Source organism: Ischnura elegans, chromosome 3, assembly GCF_921293095.1.
Source record: "Ischnura elegans chromosome 3, ioIscEleg1.1, whole genome shotgun sequence".
Classification (NCBI taxonomy): Eukaryota; Metazoa; Arthropoda; class Insecta; order Odonata; family Coenagrionidae; genus Ischnura; species Ischnura elegans.
The window spans coordinates 95,092,372-95,119,756 of record NC_060248.1 but is presented as its reverse complement, the minus strand read 5'-3'; the positions used below and the strand labels follow the sequence as shown (position 1 = coordinate 95,119,756).

The 27,385-nt window shown below is 38.2% G+C and overlaps 1 protein-coding gene across 2 annotated transcripts in view; it reads right to left on the bottom strand.

The window, feature by feature from the left end:
- LOC124156166 (alpha-1,6-mannosyl-glycoprotein 2-beta-N-acetylglucosaminyltransferase) overlaps positions 1-27,385 on the bottom strand; it is a 757,523-nt gene that overhangs the window by 420,370 nt on the left and 309,768 nt on the right. The window lies entirely within an intron of this gene.

Sequence of the window (27,385 nt, the reverse complement as noted above, 5' to 3'; positions counted from 1 at the left end):
ACCATTTATATAGAAACGTTAGCCCTTTCATTTTATTATCCTCGCCAATTTTTTATGGGAATTAACTTTTTTCGAAGCATAAAAAAAGACAGCGACCACTTTATTTTCCGAGCAAATATCCGGCACGAAGGAGAATATTTTTTTGTAATCTTTTTTGATGAAAGGAAAATGAGCGGTGGGGGAAAAGAAGCACTAATATCTTAGGGCTGATTGAGAAGAGGGGTTCGAGCGAGGTCTCTTCTCTGGTTTGGGTCAGGATATTAGACGGGATGAGATAAAATGCGAACTTTGAAATCGCAGGCGAGGAGTGGCACGAAAAGAAATAAAGGGCGAAAAAACTATATAGTAAGGGGAGAGAATGGAAAAATTGCTTCCTTCCCTTATGAATGAATGCGTGTGAGTCTGCTTCTCATTCTTCGCCTTAATTTTTTCTGCCTTCCCTTTTTTTTAATTAAAACGCGTTCCTTTAGTCATATATTTTTTTCTCTCACCCTCCCACGCAAAATATACCAGCCTCTATTATTTTTTACGAGACGTACTTTACTTTCGGAACGCCCTATGTGCACTCAAGTAAGCACCGTGCAGGAACGTGACGTTTTTCCTATCTTTTTCTTTCGTTTTAACACCGCCGTTTCTCTTCCGCATGAACGATCTTTTCCAACCTTTATAAACGCGCTCCCACGGAAACGTACAAACGCATTATTTTTCTCTCTCTATTTTCACGGCATTTTCACATCTTACCACGCTCCCATCAGCTCGTGCACAATCTATTTCGCCAAGTATCTACGTCTCGTTACGGCGGATGAGATTCGTGTTAGCACACCCCAAACCCATGACCGCAACATTAAATAAATTAAGTACTTTTTTTTTACACGGGTACACGAATTTCGTCACTTGCACGAATAATTCACACTTGGCCCAAACTCATTCTTTCTCCCTCATTAAAGTACTCTCGCTTCGAGCCGAGATAATTACTATTTTATCACTGCTGTTGCCTCCGTCACAGCGCATCTTGGTGTGATACCAGTTTCGGGCATTACCAACACAATAAAATTCACTAATTCTTGATTTACTTTGTGGTATTCCATTATAAGTTTTCCTGGATATCAGACAATTACTTATACCACTTATTTTTTATCAGAGCGCGACCCGGGTTTCAATGAATTATCATCAGAAAATAATAATGATGAAGAAAAATAATGATAATAATTAATAATAATAATGAATACAAAATAATAATAATAATAATAATAACCCATTATCAAATGCCCTCAATAGCACTAAATATGGATACAAAATAAAAAATAGTACAAACACCAGTTTTACTTTGTCTCACCTTCTATATATGGACGATATTAAAATCTATGCCTCAAATGAAATACAGCTCAAGTACCTTTTGGATGTCACAAGTAGGTTCTCCGCGGATATAAAAATGCAATTCGGATTGGATAAATGCAGATTGCTTCACATAGAAAAAGGGAAAATCAAGCATGGTAACTACAATGTTACAGATGACGAGTCAATAATATCTATGGAAGCAAATGAGAACTACAAATACCTTGGATTCCTGCAAGCAAAATCAATACAACATAAACAGATCAAGAAGGAATTAACAACTGAATTCCATAAAAGACTAACATCCATCCTTAAAACAGAATTAAATGCACGAAATGTAATCAAAGCCATCAATACGTTTGCGGTACCTGTGTTGACATATACATTCGGAGTGATTGACTGGACCAAAACCGAAATAGCAGGCATAGAAAGATCAATACGTACAACATTCACAAAATTTAATTTACATCACCCAAAGGCTGCAATAGAAAGGCTAACGCTACCCCGCTATATGGGAGGTAGAGGGTTAATAGATTTACAACAGCTCCTCAAAAACCAAATTCATGGACTAAAACATTTCTTCTACGATAAATCAAACAGTTCGAAGCTTCACAAATCAATAGTATATGCCGACAACAAATTAACACCATTAAATCTAAAAAATGGCACGACCGATGAAGCAACCAACACAGGAGCTGTTCTATTAAATAGAAAGGTAGAAGTATGGGCCCAGAAGGAATTACATGGACGACACATCAATGACCTCAATCAACCATATGTTGATAAAATCTCATCAAACAAATGGTTGTCATTGGGTGAACTTTATGGAGAAACCGAAGGGTTCATGCTTGCAATACAAGACCAGGTCATCCGCACTAAAAATTATGCAAAGTACATCCTTGGTGATAAAAGCATAACAGATGACAAATGTAGAAGGTGTTTTCAAGTACCTGAAACAATCCAGCACATTATATCTGGCTGTAAGATGCTAGCTAATACAGAATATTTAAGTAGACATAATCAAGTTGCAAAAATTATCCACCAAAAACTGGCCTACCAACACAAGTTAATAGATACTAAGACCCCATATTATGTGTACCACCCTGAAACAGTGCTTGAAAACGGCGAATTTAAAATCTATTACGATCTGCCTATTCAAACAGATAAAACTATAGTTAATAATAGACCAGATATAGTGTTGATTGACAAGAAATATAGAACTTGCTACATAGTTGATATTGCCGTGCCACTGTCGCATAACATCGAAAAGACAATTACAGGAAAAATTAACAAGTACCAAGATCTGGCAATAGAAATAAAAAGAATATGGAATATGGAACAGGTTTATATAGCTCCAATTGTCATCTCAGCTACCGGTATCATCCCAAAACACATACAAAATAGTTTCAAAATACTCAACCTCCATCCAAATACTTACATCAAACTGCAAAAGGCTGTAATAATTTCAACCTGTCATATCACGAGAAAATTTCTCAACGCAATTCAATAGTGAAGAGTTACCTTGGTGAAAACCCGTGCTCTTAACACTAAAGCTACTCAGTGAAAACTGAAGAAAATTTAAGAAAAAACATAATAATAATAATAATAATAATAATAATAATAATGCGTCTGGAGATGATGATAATTAATTGAAACCCGGGTGGCGCTCTAATAAAAAAATAAGTGGTATAAGTAATTGTCTGAAATCCACGAAAACTCATTACTCACACTATATTATATCACATTTGAGTTTGAAAGAGTCCGACAGTTCAACATGTGCATTGAATAATGGCCTTTTGTAGATGATAAACTGCATTTTACTTCATTTTTAATTGCTCAGTATTAGATTTAAATTATCTCATTAATTTATAGAGAAATTCGTCGAAATGCATAACACCGCGGCCTCATTTCCACACTTCACGTTAAAAATAAGAAAAATATTCTATAAGAAGCTCGAAAAAAAAATATATTCCATAGAGATAATATGGCATGAGGTGGATTCAAGAGATCTGTTATTTTATATCACTGTGACGTTACGTCGTAAATATAGTTGATTTTTCAACGTAGGCCCAGACAAGGGAAATACTCCAACCGTCGGTCACAGGCTGGATCAGGGAAAGACTCCACAAACAAGAAAAACAGCTCACAAGAAAAAGGTAGCAAAAAACAATTTACGAGTTATTATCGTTCGATATCTATTCAAAAGTAGAGTATTCAAAATCACAAGTATTACAGAAAACAATGATAGTAATTCATGATCCCAAAGGAAACATTACCAGCTAAATACCAGCAGAAAATTGCTCTAAATATGCCATGCCTCACAAGACATGTGACTCCCAGCAGGCCACGACCAGAAAAAAGGGCTCTCCTATTCAGGAAAAGCCAGGATTTGAGGGGAGGGATTCTTCCAGGGAGTGGAGGGGTAGGCAGGCGAATTCAACTACGGCGCCACTCTGCATAGAACGGCCGCTCCACAAAATCAGCATTCCCTGGTTTTGAGACAACAGCACAGCACCCAGAATTTTCCCCTCAACTTCTGGGTTGGAGACATCAGAGGAATCAGAGGGATAGTTCATTGGAACACATGGAGGGGAGGGAGATACTGGGGTGAGGTGTTGGAGGGAGAGAGAGTTGTGATAGGACAATGGTAAAACTTCTCACTCCAAGTGCAATACTAAGGCCTTAGCACCGATTTCCCCTTGCTTGCCAAGGAGTAAGTATTCCTCCGCAGTAGTCCTATATAAGTCTTGGATTGCAGGTAGGCTGGGTTCGGTGCTGGGTTCGGTGCTGGGTTCGGTGCTGGGTTCGGTGCTGGCTTCGGTGCTGGCTTCGGTGCTGGCTTCGGTGCTGGCTTCGGTGCTGGCTTCGGTGCTGGCTTCGGTGCTGGCTTCGGTGCTGGCTTCGGTGCTGGCTTCGGTGCTGGCTTCCGGTGCTGGCTTTCGGATGCTGCTTTCCGGAGGCAGCATTTTCCGGAGACAGGATTTTGCGAGACAGGATTTTGCTACAGGTCTTTTGCGCGAAAAATCCTTTGCGCGAAAAAACCTTCTGTTCTTAAAAGTTCTGCGGATAAGTTCGGAGGAAGTTCGAGGAATTTCTGGGGGGGGGAGGGGTACCAGAAATTTGGGGGGGGGGGAAACACTAAAAAATGCCACATCACGTTATTAAGTCAGTAAAGAAACTAAAGGGAATTCGGAGAGATCATTTAAGAGAATGCAATACCAGCCGTAATGGGCAAACAAAAGCCCCAAAAGATTCTAGGATACGCGTCCAGAAAGAGATGGAAAAAAGAAAATAACTTGGAATAAATTGAACTAAAATCACACCAAGGAATAATATCATTTTCCCACAAAAAAGTCAGCTAATCGGAGAATGCCTTTAATGCCTATTTGTCAAAGTGGGCTCAGGTATCGGAGGGACCCGTTACGAAACAAATACAGTGGCTTTTGTAGACATCAGGTGATTGGGTCGACATCGATAGGTCTTCATAGATTCATTAAGAAAGCGAGAAGATTACGTATGACATTAAAAATTCCAATTAACATCTACTGCACACACCAGCCTTTGGAATGGAATTTACATCCTCTTTTAGGTTAAATTTAAACGCTATCGAAAAGTGACGTTGGTTCTAATCATCACCGTCCTTAATTCGAAAATAACCGACGTTTAGGTCTTGACGCTATTTCCTTTATCATTAAAGCTGGACCATTCACTCCTATCAGTATAATTTTACGTAGAAACAACGAAAAAAATATTTCTACAAATTATTTTTTCCCAGTAAAATAAATCACGAGAGAATGCTCAAGTCTGTGATTTAAGCGAAAATAATCGCACACTAGGGGCTCGTTGCAGAGAATATCAACTAATACATGTGAGTGACGGCATTCATTTGACTATACCTGTGCTGGAGGACTATCGCCAGTAATGATAAATCCTTCCTCACATTCCGATCTCCTTTTAAGCAATTCCCCGCAGGCTGTATCATCGTTCTGCTTTTGTCCCAAATCTTGCTTTTCCCCTTCAAATGCTTTGCAAATAGATTTTACTCTTGAAATACTTAAACACCATACTTTTGTACTCTACAATGGAGTATGCCACCATCTTAAGATAATAATCAGTACCAATACTTTACCGCTCACACGTAATATTAATATAGGCATCTCGAAAGATAATCTAAGGCGTGTAAAACTAATGGGTTGAATCAAGCGCTACTGTACTGGAAAGATGTATAGGCAGTAAAGATAAGGCTGACCCAATTGCATATTAAAATTATTTGTCACTGGTGGCCGTCTACAAAGCAAAAATAGCTCATATAAAGCAGAACGGTTCACGATGCTTAGTTTTTCTATCTATCTCAGCTACATGCTCCATAAAAATGTTAATATATGAGGAAAAATTTACTATGGCGGGGCACTCGCTGCAAATATGTATTAAATATTAGAATTACGATGAAAATACCCATTCATATTAGCAGCATAAGAATTAAACCTTTATTTACAGACTTTTTCCCAGTATAGAGGGAAGACACCTTTCGGCTCAAGCTAGTTTATCTCTCAAATTCTAAGAAGAAAGCGATTATTTCTTCATGGAAACTTTCACTTAATCTATAAAAATTACCTGTCCTATTGCAAAATATTCTAAATCTCACGGTAATTTCTACCCTTACAATGCGCAGGAAACTTTCAACCAGGCCACATGCTAGGGATTCCTAACGCTGGCTAATGCGCCATTTTCGAGGTCCATCACAGAATGAACAACCCTACTTCACGATTCACACACTTTCCCGAACTCGGGGCAGCCGTGCAGAAATCCCCATTACATCCATCCTCATTTAAACCGCTTATCTCTCCAAGTTCATTCACTACCACTGCCCAGTCCATCACCGCGTCCTTCAAAATTCCATTACCCTTAATATCTCCTCCGCATTCGGAAGAGGTCCCGAAACGTGCGAATCCCATTAACGCACGCGCCGCTGTGGCGAGATGAGAGCATCCGAGGAAGGAGGGAAGTTCGAATGGACGAGCGCAAATGGCCAACACACGCGCCCACTCCCGGAACCATAGCCATTCTATTCGATTCCCGACCGGACGTTGGACGGGTTTCCGCGTGGCCTACCACAAAGCTCCGCCGCCTACAACAATGGCAAACCTCCCACGCGCCGCGCACATAATTGCGACGATTTCAATGTCCATATCCCCCCCTCTCCGCCATTGTTAAGGGTCGTGATGGTGCACGGCGCGTTGCCCCTATTGCTATTCATAACTCGTGTGGCCCCATTGCGGCTCTCTGTAGTACACTAATTGCTGCTCACGAGACAGACTCCACAACGACGATTCCATGAAATGCTGTAAGCGAATTCTGGAAATAGCAGTTTGAAACTATCAATCCATTGCATTCTCACTGACTGCATTCTCATGGATATAATAGGGACTTTTTTAATTGAGATGAAAACAGTCAATTTCCATCAAATCGATGTTTAAATGGTACCTCATTCCATGGGTCAACTCAAATAAAAGAGACTAAAAATGTATATCTTCATGTCAATGGACAGAAAGTGGAATGTATTAAGGTAGGCCGACACATGGGCAACATTCGTAACCATTTAAAAGAAGAAGAGTAGGGGTAGTATGAAGATGTAGAACTGTATTCAGCTAAATATAGTGCCACCGAGATTGAAGAGAGTGGTCTTCGATTTTTTTGCCACAAAGGACGTCACCATCATTGACCGTGATGACCATGATTACATAATTTTCGACTCAGTGGGCACTCATCTAGAAATAAATGACAATGAGACTAACTGGATTCCACCCCGCGTCTTCGAAAAATTGTTTTGCCAACGTAATCGACCATAACATTTTCCATTTAGATATAAATACAGCCTCCATGGAATAAAAAAATAATTTTTTTTCAATAAGTCAAAAGGGACAGGGATTCGATTGCTTTTTTGCGTGACACTTTTTCCATCATGTATGTTTTACACTTTCCCGGCGAATAACTTTAGAAAAATCTTCTCGGGATTGCGCGCGGGTTAGATTATTTAAGAGCGCCGACGTTTCGGGTACCGACTCGCTACCCATTCACACGGCTACTCGAATAAGCCGTGAGAATGGGTAGCGAGTCGGTACCCGAAACGTCGGCGCTCTTAAATAATCTAACCCGCGCGCAATCCCGAGAAGATTTTTCTAAACTTTTTCCATCCCTAAATCCACGATCATAAAATAACAGGGTAGATTTGCATGTTAATAGGCGCATAGTCCTCATGAAATGAAAGATTTCCAAATAGGCTAAGGGGCCGGATGCTTTGGAGTTATCCCGATATTTTTCCTCATCTTCTCTTTTGACTCCTTCCCCAATCTGGTGGGTCCGCATGGCATGTACTGTCCGCAAGTCTCCATCGACGGAAAATCGTCGATGAAATTAAATTCCTGCGCTTAATACCATCATCGTTTTAATTTTCATTTTCAGCGCGGTATGATAAAAGAATTACTTAATATAAATAATTTATATGACTTACATCCAAGTAGTTTTGCTTTAAAGAGTTTAAATCTTCCCCATACGAATGAAATCCGAATATTGAAGCGTGATGGAGTGGAATTTTATCCATATTGAAATAAATACTTGCGATTTTCCACGATTAGTTACCCCATACAAAGCCTACAATGAGAAATACATAGCTAAACCTACCAAAAATTTCACACTGCCTATATCATCAACCTTACCGTGAAAAACTGCAGATATTCCATTATTAGTAAAATCAGTGTGTATTTATCAATTATATTTCGTGATCGCACTTCCCGCTATCCTCAGGATTTGCAAGGACTCATCAGCATATAAACTTCCCTTAAATACACTTTTTTGTCTGATATACTTAACGGAGAAAAATGCCATGTATCTCGTACCTACTTGATCCGCGGGCTCTATTCTACTGGCTCAAGTCGGCTAAAAGAATTAATCAGATCCTTCTGCTGGTTCAATCGCATAATCCAAAAATTGAATTGAAAGCACTTCCCAAGGGACCAAGCCGGAATGCCGTTGGACCAGTCGAAAGGGTTTGGGCCGCTATCGCGATCATCAAATCTATTACGACCCATAAGCAACCACGCATGCGCGGAACTGTCCACTAAAGGGGGGCATATCACTAACGAATTCAATGCGGTCCATTAACCCCACGAATGCTGCTCTCCGGAAGCGAGAGAACAAAGTCTTTTGGTCATCAATCTCTTTCGGGGGAAAAACAAAAGGCGCAGGAGGTAAAAAATGAGCCTTCAGAGGGAACTTCAAACAATGGAGGCTTCACAACAAGGCCGTAACTCTAAAACGGCAATGGGAAGTAGCTTCCGTCAAAACGTACACGTAGATGACTCGCTATCGAATAGTGACTTTCGTTCTAATCATCACCATTATCAAATTCGAAAATAACCCACGTTTAGCCCGAGACGCTATCTTCTTAAGCCTACATTTAAAGCTGGACCATTCTATCTAATCAGAATTACTGCAATCAGCATGGGACCAGGCAATTAGTGCATACAATCAGGGCCTTACGACCGAATTTTGCACGCGAGGAGAATGGCTTAAGTTCTGAATTGGATCACGTGGATTGGAGGATAAAGGCATGTTCCCGATTCTGTATCGCCACAACAATCGGGCGGTGAATACCTCAATTGACGAATCTCATGGTAACGCGTTTGACGAAATGAGCGCCATTGTGGGGGAAATGTATAGCATTATAATGATCGAACGCAGCTTCTATTCATGAGATTGGCCTATAATCTTGGCAATTTGCCTTACTACGACCACTTAGAGGCTTTCATTTACGCGTTAAAAGGATTCCAGCGGTACCTCCTAACTAACAGTCCTAAGGATACAAAGATATGAATGTGTCACGTAAAAGATAACTTTCCAGAGTTAATTATGAAATCTAACTGTGACAAAAAGCTGTTAAAAACTTGAGTAATCTCTAATGCATCGGCTAGGATAAATCTGAGGGTTAAGCCCACCGAAACGTTTGAAAGATGCGGTCTTATCTCCAAACCATTCAATTTACACCACACGTAATGAGGAAACTTTCTAAATTAATTCCCAAATATTATTTTCTGATTACGACTTTGATCTAATGTGAACAGTAATAGTTTTCATAGCGTTTCTACGAGAGGGTTCAACAGGTTGACTTTCATTGTTTGTAACTATTTACCTCCTTCTTCCCTTCAGGAACCTCGCTGAGGATAATTTACTAACCCATAACATACTCTCCTCTTCATCTCCGCTGGCAGTTCCTTTCACTCCCAATTATTGGGAGAAATTATTACTTTTTCTTCATTTATCAGTAATAAATTCAGTATTTTGTCCTCAAAGTATATCTCAAACATTGGAAATTTAATTAACCACCATCACTGAAACATCTACTTTGCAGAACTTTATAGGAGCAGAGACGAATAATCACCAATATCAATAATTGTTTTTAAAGGTTCCTAAATTTTCAAAGTAGTCTTATTTGCGTTAACTAACAGTAGTCATATTTTTACTGGGATATAAATTTACTCCAGCCAAAGGAATTAAAAAACGAGACATTCAATTAGGGAAGCTCATGATGTATAAATGTTCGTAAGCCATCGAAAATTAACGGTTAAAGCATAGTAATTGGAGAAAATTCGTATTCCTTTCACATTAATAACTAATTTCAAATTCAAGGACATGTCGGACATTGGTTTTCGTAGCTTACTGTCGAGTTCACGATATCCCCCAAAACTCATAGAGAGCCAATATTTCCTTCGCTATACTAATGAAGTTTATCAAGTGAAATCATGAAAAAAATCAAATATTGGCGTCCTTGGACTGGCTACCGTTATAAAATAGATTAATTTCATAAAAGTAATAAATCATTTCAATAGACCATTTGCAATGGATGACTCATATCCTAGAGATTAATAAAAAATTCAACACCAAGGAAATGAGTTACATACTTACATCTTTGAGCCAGGTCCTCAACGCATATGCTTGCATACGTACATGCTCGTTTACGATCGAGAATTTACTGCCTGAGAACAGTAATTGGAGAAATAAAATAATTCAGGGCTAGAGCTGCACAGTGCACATAAGACCATGAAAATTGCAAGATACAATTTTTAACCTGTATTTTCTAGGGACTTACTGTCTGTTGAATACGAAGAGGAGTATTTTTATGACACTTTCATCCACCTCAGTGTGAAAAAGAAAAACATTTGACGGGGTTGACAAGAACTAGAAGCATTATCCACCGTGCTAATTACTCCATATTCCTGAATACGAGAGGTGTAACGCCGTGTCTGTCGTGGGAAGATAAACTAGAAAGCCACTTAGAGGAGGCGTCTGGCTTATAAGAAAGCTTTCTCGCACGGTAAAACACTTCACTCTGAAAACACGTTATGCTTCTTCGTGCAACGAGGAAAACACAGAAAGTAGGAAGACCCTGCCAAGAAAGCTTAAGAGGAAATGTTCGAGAAAAAGAACACATTACTTTGACACCCGCTCATAAATAAATAATAAATTATTTTATTTTTTATTTTATTCTCAAACCACCGGATACAGCTCTTGTTGGCCATTTTACACCGGGGTATTCAATAAATGTAACACGTACACAAACGACCATGCCCTGGACCGGGGAAACCGACCCAGGCGGGACTCGAACCCGCGACCTCTTGTTTGGCAGGCGAGAACGTTACCCCGCCGCCGGCGAGGCCGGCAAAAATTGTGATTTCACCAATGAACCGTGGGCAAGAGATTATAGGTATCTACTGCATACCCTTAAAATATTGCATTTAACTATAACAACCTTATTTTCATTATGTACATAACTTTTTATCCTTGTATACTAAGAACTAGATTTATTTATTAAAAGGAATGTTTGAAAACACGATAGCCTACATAGCATATCCCGCATTCACCAAATATGGTCAAACAAAAACAATAGAAAACACTCTTAAACATTTAATTGTTCATGCTCATAAGGGCAATACTTTATAGTATTTAAGAGGTTATTTTCACACAGAAATAAGAAAACGAACCACTTTAATAATAAAATAAAGCTAAAAAATTAGCTAACTAATATTTTAAATTATAAAACTATTTTTTTAGCTGTAAAGAGGTCTAGTTTGAAATCAAAAAAACGGCTTTAAAAATGTAGCTTTATGACGTTAAAAAATGGCTAGTAAAATATTAAGGTTACGTGACAATTTTCTTTGGTTGTAGTTCCTTTTGTCACGAAAACGGTACATGAAGTTGTTGGTAACATGGCGTAATTTTTCGAGTATGCATATAATGACAACATAAAATATGTGCAAATACTCAATTGCCAAAAAATGTTTGTACATAAACCTTTACAGTATGAGAGGAGTGAATATACTAATTTCATGTAAAAAAGGGGCAACCTTCCCTTTAAGCAATAATAAAGAGTAAAAGAATACACATGGTTCTCACTCTGAGGCCTTAAAGCCCGCACAACTCTCAAAGGAAGTTCAAAAGGCGTCTTCAGACGTGTCGACGCGGGATATTAATTAAATTTTGAGCATAATTTGAGAGCACAGCTTGGCGCATCAAAGCGATGTCGTGTGATTGTCAACGGCTTGGGCTGGGGCCAGGAGACGTTCGGATTTTCCCAGGAACAAAACCTCTTGCTAAGAAACCGCACATTAATTAATTCGGTCAGACGAGACACGAAAATCCGGAAGGTTTCCTTGAGAAAATAAAACTGAGTGATACCACGGGTTAAAGTATATTTGCTCAAAAACTACTAAGCCAGTATAGCGTCTTTCGTTAACCCACTTCCGCCCAGTAAACTTCCTGCTTGCGATTGTGAAGAAATTTAGGTACATTGCTCCTATGGTGGTCTTCAGTAACCCAGTGAAAATTTTTGGTAAAACAGCAACTTATTTCTTCTTCTTGACCCCTGGCCATGTAACTACTGCTGCAACAGGCTTACAGACAGCGTTACCCAGATGTTAAGCGAATTAGGATGGGAGCCGCTGGAGACTCGGAGGTTGCGCGCTAGGCTGAGATTGCTTGAACAATTGACAATGGATATATTTAAGAGCGACACGGAGAAAATAATATTAGAGCCCCCATATATTTCCAGGTCCGACAGAAGCGATAAATTAAGAGAGATATTTTGCCGAATGGATAGATACGCGAATTCCTTTTTCCCTCGCACCGTATAGGAGTAAATTCCAGTCGTAATTTCGAAGGAGCATTTCATTTGTATGAGAAAATGGCTGGTAATACCCCATTCCACACGCCTTTTAGGAGGCTTGCGAGGTTGTATTATGTAGATGTAGATGAACTACACTGGATGGTAACGAAGTCAAAATATAATGTTGTATAATCTCTACGAGTGACTTTGATAGAAGGGATGAATCTTCAGGGCAAGCATATTTTTGGATGAAGAAAAGTAAAAACAATCCATACGAGGCCATTTCCTATTTACTTTCATGATACTTGCATATATTTTACAGACAGTAGACGTCCAAACTGAATTTCCGTGTTGCACCCGAGTCTTTTCGTCATTGCGCTTATTTTGACCGGCTTGAGGAAATTGTTGCTATCGGAAAAAACGCTTTTGCTTTGCAGTCATCAGATTTTAGAGGACGGTGATGATTAGCTTGAAAAAGAAGTTCATATATTACGTCGGACTTCTGATATCCACCTAATATCTGAAACTGTTCATTTCGTATGCAATTGTCTAAGTAAAGACGTTCCAGATGGTAATTTATTTTTCAAAAGAATAAAATAACAAAGTAGAAGATATCTTTCAAGTCGAAGTATAAAAAAAAACTCCACGTGAATTTAAACTTTTTATTTCGTCAATTTGACTAAAGCTACATCTATTATATTCAAAGCTTTACATCATACTCTTTGTTCTGCATAAAAACATTAACAAAATTTGATAGTCCCGATACACCTACTCCCGCTGGCGCCAATATCTGTCAACACCTCTTAATCCTTCATTGAATATAAGCCTGATTATTCACATTGCAGAATTAGAATATTAGATACTAGAATATTAAGGCCGAAATTCAGAAATATATTATATAACTTCAAATATATTCGCAAACATTTAATCATCGCTGACGCAACCAATGGAGCAATTGGAAATTAAATAATTAATCTTAAAATAACGCGAAGGACTTGCTACTTCTTCATAGGACTTTGGATTGTCTTGTGAGATAATACCCTCCAAAAAATCCTATACCGAATACTACGTAAAGTCTAGACGCATATTAGACTGCGTACACGAACAATTAAGATGCAGGACAAACACAATGGGATCAATTGACTATCATTTAAAACAAGTACGTTCCGAAATCGTTTTTGACAAGGACATTGAATTACCTAACTTATTTCCGTAACACCATACACCAGTAGCATTCCATAATTCTTTAGAACAGAAAGACAACGGCTTCCCTTCACAAGTTCAAACAAATAAACTCTTCATCATTATTCATGTGCTAAGTTAGGGCCCTAGAGACGTAACCGACGTCCTCTTTGCGGTGCGTCAACACTAGCAGAATTTAATAAGAGTACCTCGACCTCAGAGGGTCTCCTCACCTTCATCAGTGTTTGTCAACAGAAGGTCTCGGGGAGAATTTGCAGCACGCTCAATCTGATTGTAGCTAGTGAGAGGTTCAGGCCTACGTCGACTGGATGAGCATTAAAAGTCAAAAAAATAGTAAATGACTTGACTCCAGCACTCATCATAGACAAAAAAATAGGTAATTTGTGCGAGGGATGAGAGCAACTTCGAATGAATACAACAAAAACTCTATAGTATATACAAAAAACACACGAAAAATACATACATAACAAGAAAATAGAAAGATCCCACACTTCACCTAATGTATTCAGTAAGTAATAAGTAAATAACATGCAGTATTGATACGTTGCACCGCGACGAGTCACTCTCTTTTAATCGCCACGCCGATTAAAATTACGCTAAGATGGCTGAAATTATGTCTGTTATATAATTTAATTGGGAAACTCTCCACTTCCATACCAATGCTCAATTTCCAGAAATCTTTCGCTCTATCGCGACCAACCATTCCATCGCATAAATCTGATCCTATTACCTAACTTCTTTCTCCCGCATTGTTTCCTGATTGAATGGAGAAATAGGGTCATATTGCACGTCGGTTCGGGTCATCTATCTTGTTTCATCTCTTCACTAAGACATCCACTTCCTCACTAATTTTCCTCATCGCATCGCTCATCGTATTAACAATATCCCTCAGATTTCCTGCTGAAAGCCATTCGTCATTAAACATCACAGTCAACCGACACAGAAAGATGGTAACTAGATATATCATGAGGGCTAGAAATATTCAATATACTCCTACTCACGAATTCCAAGAACTAAGCCCCAAATTCGATATCGACTCAATCATTAAATCATTATCAATAAAACTTAATGATGGCAGTCATCATGAATTCAACTACGGTATCATTAAAGAATGTTACCTATCAAAAAAGAATATCAGAACCTGAACCGTAGATATATTCGTTTTATCTCATCGCTTATTTGAGCTGTAAGTACTTGAGCAATTAAAAAAAAAAGTTTTCTTAATTCCTTTCCTAACGGATTTTCAGGACTTTCTTTAACACAAAGCCCCACCCTCTTCCGATCGTCCACAACCCGATCTACGAAGTCTTGATCACTTCCTCCACCCGGAAGAACAATAGTTTCCGAGTTATACACGAACTTTAACCGAATAAAAAGTTTAATTAACTTTTCTTTTGTTCATGTTCAACGAAACCTCACAGCCATTTTCAACCTCCTCGGAACCCTACTCTGTGTAGTTAAACTTGGTAAATTGATTAGGGCAGTCGATCGACAGCAAAGGAAACGAGCGAATATCAAAAACGAAAGAAGCCACTCGACACGAGCTTCAGACGCAGTTCCCGTTCGACGAAATGTACGGCAGGTACAGAGACTCAAATGGGCAGTGGCGTAATTAATAGGAAGTTAAGGTATAAAATATACATTCTTCTGATTCTCTGATATACATCATTCTGCCAGAGCAGATTTTCGATTGGTATTCTGAGGTTATATAATTGAATACAAATCAAGGTAAATAAAAATGTATAATTTCACATGAAAGTGAAAATCACACGTACGCTAAAATTACAAATAATTATATAATAAATTAATATCAATTGTATCATCAATATCTTATAAATTATTTAATTTCGCGCAAGATAAGGGAAGTCTTCGTTGGCCCCCTTCGTACATGGCTACAGGATATAGACGGTGTATAGGAAGTGGCTCGCATGTTACATTTAAATAATTAATTCTGACAGAACCGGTAAAATCGAATAAAATTTCTGATCAGATGTTAAATAAATTCGCTTTCCTACACAAAGTCACGGACCATGATGAGCTACTCTCACCTACTTTAAAAACAATACCTCATCATGCAACCCATCCCCCTTTTACCTCTTCTTCCACTTCCAGCAAAAAGCTGGTAAAATAGGCTGATTTAGGAGGGGGGCAGTGCCCCACCCCCTAGACACTTAAAAAATAGACAAGATTGTTAATACGGTTATCATTACGTTCGTTTCATTTTGTGTATTGCGAAGCCTCAAGCACTTAATTTAATGATAATAATTTTCATATCAAAATTAAAAAAATATTTCCACTAATTTTTCTAGTAATTCTTGTATTTTGTTTTTAATCTCAAATATGAGAAGACCTGTGCTCCCCCAGAAAATATCCTGCATCCGCCCCTGGCTGGAGTCCCACTATCCTGTTCCGCACTCCAGTAAGGTAACTAGAAGGCTATTTCTCAGGTCTAGTTGAATAATCCTTTTTAGTCGAGTTTTCGCGAGGAATGAATAATTTCCGGGATAATGTCGTGCAGTCAAAGTGATGGTTCAATGGCCTGCCATGCCTTCATTTATATCCCCTTGCTTTGCGAATCTATCCTTTGTCAATCCACTTTCCTCGCTTCCCTTTGTCACATCTGACTGACTTTGCTTACGGCATTTTTTTCGTCACATTCCCTGAAGTGTGGGAACGCGGTATTGAGCACCCTTCTTTTCAATTTGAAGCGAGCCCACCCCTCGACGCACGCTGCTGTTCTTTTGTCCGCCTATCCTCTTCCGCCCACTCCTCCCTTAACTCGAGGTTATTAAAAGATTATCATCCGAGATCTCATCCTCTCCGCGCTAAGTGGCCGAGAGATAAATTAGGCCGGGGGAATGTTTTTTTCCTTCCCTTTTTGAGCGCGATTTCAGTCATCGCTTGACTGATTTTTTTTTACACCCAGCTTTGTTTACGTGCGTAGAAGCATACGTAACCGGTTGTTTTCTCCTCTTTTGAAGATGTTTCAGCAAGAGTACTCCCTCCGAGTGGAAGGCAGTTACGTACACTACCTCGTCAACATTTCGTGAGACTGTAAAACAGCAATTACTTGGCGCTTATCCCCAGTTTAAACTAAAGATAAAAATCAAATAAATCCGTACATTTTACACCAATGGTACCGGAAGTGTAAATAATATCATGCATTATTACCCATATTTTGGCCTTAGCCACAGCTCACGGAAAGGTAAATAGGGTTATGTCGCGTGTCTCTAGCATAGCACTCCTATTTATTATTTAGCAAAATTCTATTTTATTACAGCGCAATTAATCAAACAAATGCTCACAGTGCACAGTTAAGCTTTCGGGCTCATGAAAGCACGTTCTAAAGGCCTGGTTACACGATGTATTAACACGTACGGGTTAATGTCTAAATGTATGAACGCGAGAATGAACGCCAAAATGCACTGTGTAACCACCCAACTTGTGCAAATGCAAGCAAAGAAAAATAGTATCTGTTCTAATTTGGTTCATGCATTCGTACATGTTCCGTTCCGGTCCACCAAAATCATTCACGCAAACGTACATTAGCTCGTACGTGTTAATGTGTCGTGCAACCAGGCGTTAAAGACTAAGACTGGGCGGGGTCAGCGCGATAATCGACTTTTCCTGATTGGAGAACTATTTTGATGAGATTTTCGCTCCCAAAGGGGGATTTCGGAGTGATTCAGACGACGAGAGTCGACCGTTCCGGTGGACCATAGCGCACGAGAGGAAAACGAAATTGCGATCCAAATCACGCTTCTGCGCCGGCAGCGCTCATTCACCGCACGAAAATCGCCCAAAGTGCTCATTCCTCAGTCATTGATTCATTGTAAACGTGACTCTGGTATTTACGGAAGTCTAGAATTGAACCTACAGCGCTGTAAATGACGTTACACTATCTCAAAAATGCGTGGAGAGCGGTTCTGAAGCATGCATAAAATGCATGCACTTTCAGCGAAACAAACGCTTGGCAAACCAAAAGGGCTGCTTATCCTAGAGATATCTTCAATTATTTCTATCAAAACCTCCGGATTCCCTGAAAAATAAAATAACTTTTAAAAAATGTGTGTTAAATATTCAGCGACAATTGTGCGAAAAATCCACAGAGAAAAAATCATTCGCCTTGACCGGGATTCGAACCCGGATCCCTCGATTTCCGGAAATCGAGGGTTCCGGGTTCGAATCCCGGTCAAGGCGAATGATTTTTTTCTCTGTGGATTTTTCGCACAATTGTGCATTGCGGGTGACTCCCGTAAAAGTTATCACCGTGGCTAGTCCCGGTATACTTAAATTCATTCAGCGACAACTTTATTTCCGGATAACACGAAGAACCTCGACCCCCTGTTCATTGTACTGCGAGTATGACTATATTAACTGCCAACATTTTCTGGGCTAGCAAGCTCACCAACATTATTATATGTTACTAGGTTATTTATGAATATGTTTACTTACGAAAAACTTACAGCAAATAATTGCACGAATTATTTAAACGAAAGCAAAAAAAGGCAGATACAACCTCATCATTGAAACTAAATTTCTAATTAATGAATGCGAAACAAATGTAGGCAATGTTACAAAATAGTATCACTGCTTCAAATTACAGTAGATCTCTCACAGGAATTAAGCACAAGCCGCCTTAAAAGCTAAGCACTACCTCGGATGATTGAATTTATATACACACGTTCAAAAACTAGCGGATATAAGCTTCACTACCGTCTTGCGTGAAAAAAATTCTATGTGAGAGTGATTGCTGATTTCATTGCATGAGACTGAAATTTAATATCACATATACAAAATAAGATCCACGGATCAGATGAAAAATATATCACGAATGACCGCCAGCTAGTATTGCCTAAAAGTTCATTAAAGAAGAAAATACCTTTGGGAAGAGGTATGCTCGGATGAGCAGATTTTACTACTCCCATCCGCAACCTGTCTAATATCAAATATTAAATACAATTTTGATAAAATAAAATCACTAAACCAACGTTTAATGCAGTACACGGCTCGAAATTAAAGATTCTTGGATTGGGCAACGATCAGACCCCATTTTACCCATCAAAATATCCACGATAACGTAACTGAGCCTTAAAATTTCCGACTGACACATTTTCAGAGGATAATGTAAATGAAAAATAAAACGCGCCCGTTTTTATTATGTATCATGCCACATAAAAGAGATGAAAAATAATACAATTTACTGTTACCATTGATAGCTATGAGATACAAAAAATTGATACGCGTATAAAAACACGAATGAGTGCACGGTATCCAATCGAAATGGAGGTTCATCGCATGTCGTGCAAAAATAATGTTTTTCCTTCCCCGACCAAAACATCAGAACACAAAAACCGAGCCAGATTTGATACAGGGAGATCATGGTAAGTAAAAAAAATCTTTCGAATGTCCATATATACATACCTGCTAGATTTTATGTTTTAGTTCTCAGAATGCAAATACCATTTTAGAAACTTGTTCTGTCATCACTAAATGTTCTTTTATTTCCCCGCGAAACGAGAGTACTCAACCAAATGCACATTTTTTCCATTTAGATTGAAGTTACAGAAAACTCAACGCGAAAGCAGGGACATATTTTTTTGTACTCAATATCAAGGATGAATGGTATTTTAATTTCTATGTGGGTGGAACACGGTCAAAAACGAAACATGATTGCCGAAAGATAACAGAACGCGCGTAAACAGTCTGAAATCGAAAAAGTGTACATACTCACATATAGAGTGATAGAAAAAATGAAGAATGGTTCCATCCGATTTATAGGTCACAGAGGCAAATACTTAAAACGCTGTATGATATTCTCGGTAGCGTTGCTTCACCCACCTGTAAAGATAGAATAAAAAATAACGTCAAAAAGCGGGTTAAATTAAAATTTCAGTAATTACCTTACAAATTATCGTCTTTGTTTTCAATAATAAATCAAATATAAACTAATTATTTAAGAGCCATTTGAAAAACTACCAAAACAAGAATCTGAAACTTGATAAAAGACCAGCCATAGCGATTATTTCCATAGTAATTGTATTATTTTACCTCATTTTGCCATAAAAAGGCACTGCTCAAAATTATGAATGAAATTTTAAAAAATACATTATGCAATAAATTTAGACGTAAAACTTCGTCATCTTTTTCAAAATGGATGAAAATTCCTCAGGATCTCAGCTTCAGAGACAAACCGTACCGAGTAGATAAGCACAAAAAAATAAATTAAAACAAAAATTTTGTTCACAAAAGAAAAACCGACAACACACAAAAATGAGAAAAAGCGGAAAGAAAGGTCAGAATTAATATAATGGCGTTCGTAATTTCATTAAGGATGAGAACCTGAGCTCTCCTTGTTCGTATATGGGACTCGAAAAGAGATGGAAATAAGATGATTGAGCACGAAAGTGGAAGAAGATAATATGAAAATATATGGGATGCGTATACTACCAACCGATTTCTTTCAGAATATTAAAGAAAATGACTCGTGGAAGCTAATGTTTATCACAGTTATGTGCCCTGAAGGCAGGAACGGCGAGGTACAATAACTTAACTCAGGGCAGGAAATAAATCCACTGAAAAATAATCCACTAAGCAATACATGAAAAACCAAATTTCATCAAGCACTTATGATTTCATCTATGAACAGCTATGAAGAATACATTTTACCTCAGTGTATTTTCATCATGGACTACATGACTGAACCCCTCCAACAATAGAAATATTAGTGCAAAACTTTTTTCCTGAGCAGAATATACCATAAGTATTGGCTAGTGAACTTGGAAATCACTAGCCTTGGCTTAGGCGCGCCTTACTAATGCATATAAAATGTCTACAGGACATAATAAGGCATTTTTGCGTTAATAAAAACTTGTGATTAGTAAATTCCCTCGCCCAAAATTATAAAAAGAAAATTACGGATTCTTTTATGCATGAAACTTTGATTTAGATTTATTTTAACTTTAATATTAGCTGAAAAACTGAATCATAGATAACAGATGGGAAACGTTGCCTTCAAGGTTAAAAAATAATTCTTAACGAGCATTGGAAAGGCGCAAAAGCATTACTTCTATTTCAAAGCATTTAAGTAACTTCGAACATCACCGCGCCAAGCATCTTGAAACTCATCATTCATCCTCGGCCGTACCTATTTTGTATTTTTAATGACGCATTACTTGTTCAAAATTAAAATTTATCTTCTTCAATTTTTCACGGTAATAAAATTGACGATATATCTCTCGACCACAAATGTCGACATTGCTCATTTGAGAAAATATAGGGCTGTATTTTTCAAATTGAATGTACAGGCATGAGCTGAATAGGGTCTATTCTAATAATTTAAAGATGATAGATGAAGTGTAGAACAAAAATACGTTATCAATGAAGACCCGTAGAGCGGAAGCGAGGTAACCTATTCAATGGTTATGGGCACAGAATATGCATCACCGATAGGTATTATAAAATAAAGACCAATAGCAATATCCACACTTTAAAATATAACTCCACCGCTAATCATGGTTTCGACTCTTATGTCATTCTCAGGAGTACTTTATATAAGTGTGGAAATTATTATTAATGTTTACATTTCATCATGGACATGTCACATTTCCACCACGCCAATCCTGAAACGAGTTCATACCGGTAGGTAGATGAGAGATGGACAAGAAGTTATCCTTTCATAGCCTGGCGAGCAATGGCATAAAGAGGAACCGGAATATAAACGACGATATTTATCATCCCAGAAAGGAGACACTGATATAATTACTCCCATTTCATGTTGCGAGGCCAACTAATGTTGTTATAACGCCAACGGAGTCAAAAATAAAAAAATCGACCCAAAACAAGAAACTTAAAGAGCATTCAAGAAAAAATAGAGCAGAAAAATGAGGAAAAAAGCTCAAATCAAACAAAAAAAAATCAAAAGCCCTTCAATCAAACCAAAACTCAATTTCGCCCGCCTCAAAAAGACAAACAATGTAAATTAGCAGGGAAAAAAATTGTACATTTTTTATAAAATAAGAGACCGCTCTGAAAAATGGTGAAAAATCAAGGAAATGGATGGAAAAAGTGAGCAAACAGGGTCAAGGATAGTTAGTTGGAGTTCACAGCGCGAAAATACAGAATTTCTCGGAAGTTTGAAAATGGCGCACGGAATGAATGAATGTGGGATTTTGCACGAGCGTGTCCAAGTCTGAAATGAGCTCTACCCTCACCTAACCAACTTACGGCTTGGAGAACTGAGTGCATAAGAATTTATACTCCATGCATTTTGAAATTCCATGCGATAAAAGATAACTTTCAGCGGAATAAATATAACTATCCACTAGGACCAGTCTATTATGAATAAAATATTTGCGTATACTAGTACTCATCCGATTAAGGGCTAGTATTCCTATATAAAATGTTACTATTTGTATTCGAAACCTATTTTCCCCTAAATTTTGTTTGATTAGATATTTAGTTGTATTTACAGTCTGATCGACCTGGCTCTGTGAATATTAATGGTCATATGCATAATGATGTCTTACTGTACACGAGGAAAGGTGATATTCTTTGATAGCCGCTTCAGACGGGAGAAACTTACACCACTGGGGTAGGCTGATTGTGAGTCTTTCGAGCTAGGGAACAAAGGATGCCGGGAATATAAGTTTCAAGAGGGACAAAGGTGTGGGGATGGGGTTGGATCGTTCAAAATAGGGTAAGGCGTTTTACGAGGCTTCTGCGGTGATAGGGTTACAGGGAGTCTGAGAAGCTATTTTCGTAAACGGATGAAAGCGAGAGGAAATACGGGCCTTAACATGAATAAAGTGAAAGGGAATTACATTATGAAACCGTAGGACCGTTTCATTCGGGAAGGAAATGAAGATACAGGTGCGGTTCAGCGGAAAACCAGGCCAACACACGGAACTGGAGCTTCAGATTTGCCGTCGAGTCTCCCACCAGCCAAGTCATGATTCAATTTAACGGTGGTCGACTGCGTGCGACTTAAGGATTTAAAAGAATATTTTATCAAAAAGCCTTCATATTAGAAGCCGTATGAAAAGATGGTGGATTCAAAAGATCCTGCATTTTGTCGAAATGGCATTTTCTTTTCAGTCCAACATTACAGGGTACAATGGTGCAGGGTGCACAGGGTACAGGGTGCAATGGTGGGCCACAACGAACACCCATGATGAACAATTTGTTTCCGACGGTGAGGTATTTTTCACGATGGGTGTTCGTTGTAGGCTGCAATTCTTTTCTCGTCATTCATTCTGTTGGTTTCCCTATCTATGCACTTACGTGTGAAACGGAAGTTATTTTATAAGAGCAATGCGTGGGCAAGTGTGCCAACTAAATGACAAATAAGGCAAAAAAATAATTATAAGGAAAATTTTCAGAACAAATCCCACTAACTTAACTCCAGGAATAATCTAACTCATGCGTAAAGACGATATTTAGAAAACCATGACGCATATAAATCAACGTATTAAAACGAGCGCAAGTAAAAAAGAGGATGTAGTTCACTTCACAATAAAACAAAGAAAATATTTTATTACATTGAGCAGAAAAGACCAAAGGCACACATCGTCAATTAAAAGGTAAGAGAGGCACTATAAATGGAATTAGCATAGATGATAGTCACCGAGCAAATGGTTCCATTCAAAGAAACCATTAATGTGTAGAAGCTAGACTTTGCCGGGCAAGAATCTTCCTGAAGCTTGAAGAGGGACATAAAATAAAATAGGATGGAAATTGCCGAATTCTTTGTGCATCCTCCAGTTAGAGTCTTCCGTTTTTTCAGCTCTTGATGAGTTCTGCGATAGTTAAAAAGTCATTAGCACCCTAACGAAGGGGTTTTGTAAGGCGAGTAGAAGAGTTGGACTAAGACAAGGAATGCTTGCTACGAGGGGAAACAGAATTGCCTGGGCTCGATAATGAACATTCTTCAGCTACCTGCTTTCATCAGCCTACGGGGAGCGACGTTAGATTTTTTTCATGACACTTTAGTGACCCGAGTCAATTCCATACGAGGAACATCTATCGTTCGAATAGCGAGTAAGTTGTCCATGAAGAAAAAAATTTCCTCCTCCCCACTCAAGGACAGCTTCTTTCTTCTAAGAGCATAATCTCTGTGAAAAGTAGTAACGGAATTAAGAAGTCTACCACCAGTCTGACGCTGGTTTAGTAATTAAATTGAGAGGGAAAGAGCTTCAAACATTAAGAGACTAGAAACAGTTTTTTTTAAGTCCTGGTAACTTCTCCGTGAGATGGGCATTTTATTTGGTAAATAAACTTTTGCCTGAAGTATAAGTGTATTGAGAATTCACAAATAGACTGAGCAAAATCTTAATCGTAGCGATAAAGAAGAGTTGAGTAACTAGTAATGAAAGAGATGGAATTTACAGAACAGCAAAAAAACAACTTCGAAAACGATATCCATACATTCACGGATCTAATTCTATAAAAAAAAAGTTTCTAAGTGAGATATAAAATTAGCAAAGGAAAAGTGCGCCTTGTATATTAATTATTACCACGAACACTGCCATAGCTACCTTTGAAGGAAAGATGTAGAGATAGAGCCGTAAACAGATAAAATATCTTTGTCAAATGAAACAAGAATCCAAAGGGAAGACGTTCATGGCAACCGTATTGTCATATGAAATATATGCTTCTTTATACAAAATAAAAACATTTTCCATTTCCCCGCGATGGTAAAACCACCATACGAGCACCCAATATCCAAATTAATTTGAATTAAGAGATAATAATAAAAATGGTGTTACTAAAAATATTTTTTCTCCCACGAACAAGAATGATAAAATAACTATGAAAATGTTTAATCGAAGTCGTTCGTTACTTATGAGGCTCAAAACGACAAATCGTGCGATTTATTGCATTGCCAAAATGACTTTCTTGATGTTTTTTGAATCATTAGGAACTTGAAGAATACTGAGCGCTCATTGGAAACATACTCATACGTTGTTGAAGGATAATTCCCTTTATTTTCAATCAAAAAGGTGTAAAAACAATAGTTTTGAATATATAACTGGATAAATCTCTACTTTTCTACTTACATTTAGCACAGATAAATAAAATACTTCATCAGGTATGATTTTGAATAACACCGCAGTATTCCATGAACGGACTGACACTTCGGCAGCTTATAAACATGGTATTGGACAACATTTTTCGAAAGTAGTTACTATACTATAACCATATGATCATTTGGTACTGATTATAGAGCACAACTAAAAGACAAAATATTTATGATAATCAATTTAATAGTTCAACAGGAAATACATAATACATTTAGCAATGTACCATATTTTTTTTCGTTAATGAAAGAGGAAAATCATCCTCTGCCTAACCCTTGCGATGGGTAATAACTAGATGCAGATGGAACTACGTGTTACGTAACTGCGTAAGCGTTTTACGGCATATATCCATTTGGCACCAAAAAGAGTGGCACGTCACGACCTTAAGAGAATCTCAAACAACACTGAAAGCATGCGAGGAAAGGGGTCTCCGTCTTTACCTGCATGGGTCTGACACGCGCCGGGAGCACTTTTTTTTTTGTTTACAGCGCCCTCAGGAGAGACGAGAGCTCACATCGCTCGCATGCGGCCCGCACAAAAGGAAAGCACAGACTACAAGAGGAAGAGGGTGGAAACTCAACATTTGCCTCCCCTTTCAGGACCGTGGTTGAGGAGTAAAGTGAGGGAAGGTGCTAAAATTCATCGTACTAGAGCCAAATTGAATTCAAAACATAGAAGACCTTTGTGAACATTATAATATGAAGTCAGACTACAATAATTAGGTCAAGAAAAGTTTTGCGAGACACAAATCTCCGCTTAAGCATAAGAAGCAACTCCTCCCATTTACATGTAGACCAAATACTTTTCAACAATATGTATTAGAAATAACAGATTCATCTTAAAAAAATATTAGAGTTGAATACGGCATTTCCTGCCGTCAGAAGTCACATATACGTATTCAGTTACATATTAGCTACTTCTGCAATCGGGTCTTCAATTAATAATATTAAGTAATAAATAAGGTGTTTAAAATCCATTTTGCTTCGTTAGGGCGTGTTAGAGCGTCGACTTCTTCCTCGTCAACCTCTTCCTCAAATTCCATTACTACAAGTTAAATATAATTATAATACAAGTCTCTCACCACCCGCTCACAACGCCACATCACCTCCTTAAAATTTCCCCAGCCTACCATCTTCCTCCCCCACTGAAATCACTTTGCATTTCTGATATATAAGGAATTATTCTATGCTTGAAACCTTTGTACCTGAAGATGACGCCGCTGCGTCGTAACTAGCAGTACCGTGAAAACAAATTGGTGGAAAAGTCGATACATTCACTGCACAAACGCTCAACATTAGCCCGCCGAATCAAATCCGCTCATTTAAGTACTACGAGAGCTGCAGGATTAGCGGATTTGATTCGGTGGGCGATTTTTGAGCGTTTGTGCAGTGGAGGTATCGAAGTACAAAGTTTTTTTTTCATTCGCTCAAAATGAACTTCAATAAAGTTGAGTCCGAGACAATAGAGATTAACAAGTAACAAATTTATCGTACCAAATTAATAATGAAATCTGGATGACACCCCTCTCTCTGTAGACTCGTTCTGGCTACACTAGTGGCATGCCTTTCCCCAATTCTATCAAAACGATTTTCTGAATAAGTATTCACAGTAAAAACGATAGCAAAAAATTATGCCTGAATTCCCACAATAAACCGGAGAGTTGTCATGAAATTATTCAACAATATTTTTCCGGATTGGAGGGTTATAAAAACCACCCTGCTTCACAAAATTTTCCTCTTGAATAAAAGTAAATCTATGTTTTTCCACATAAAATATTTATTAGATCACTACCTTGGTTTCCACGTACTGCGTCATCCTCAGGCCCTGAGGTAGTGATCTAATAAATATTTCATGTGGAAACAAATAGCTTAATTTTCACCCAATATGAATAAATTCCATGAAGTAACGCCTAAAACCATCAGCTTCATTAAGTGGAAATTTTCTTCCATAGACATTTAATTGTGGTACGGCCTGAGTCACGTGAAACCCGCTAAAATCCCGGCCCGGAGTTGAGGGATTAGGGGAGGTAATATTTTCAAATATTTCTTGAATAACTCGAAAACCGAGAACTCTCGAAAAATAATACGAGAATAAAATTAATAACACACAAAATTCGTAACACAAATAGACCTTGTCACATTTTCTATATGAGGAACAGTCTAGGTAAGGTATAGGACAGAAAATGTACAGCTTAACAGAGCGCATTATAATGGCTTCAAAAAATATTTAAAAATGTGCAGACTTAACTTGCAATAAAACACACTGAGTATTATTTCACTGGCAATAAAAGTTAAGGAAAGTGCGTTCCGGCACTGCTAATTTTGCCATGTAACCAGTGGTGGATATACTTCTCTCTGGATTTCCGCCGGGCTATGAATTACATTTATGCCAAGTTCGGGCAGAAATGAAGTTTCTTACACAATGGGAAACCCGAGAGATGTTTACCCACATTTACAACGAGGTTAGCCGCGGCATAAACCAAGCCAAGAATTCATATTCCTTCCACGCTTGAATCAATGCTAGATGATTAATGAAGTTAAAAACCAACAGAATCTACAGTGAGATATCTGAATGGATATGAAACTGAAAATGGGTAGCAGATGTCGGGTAA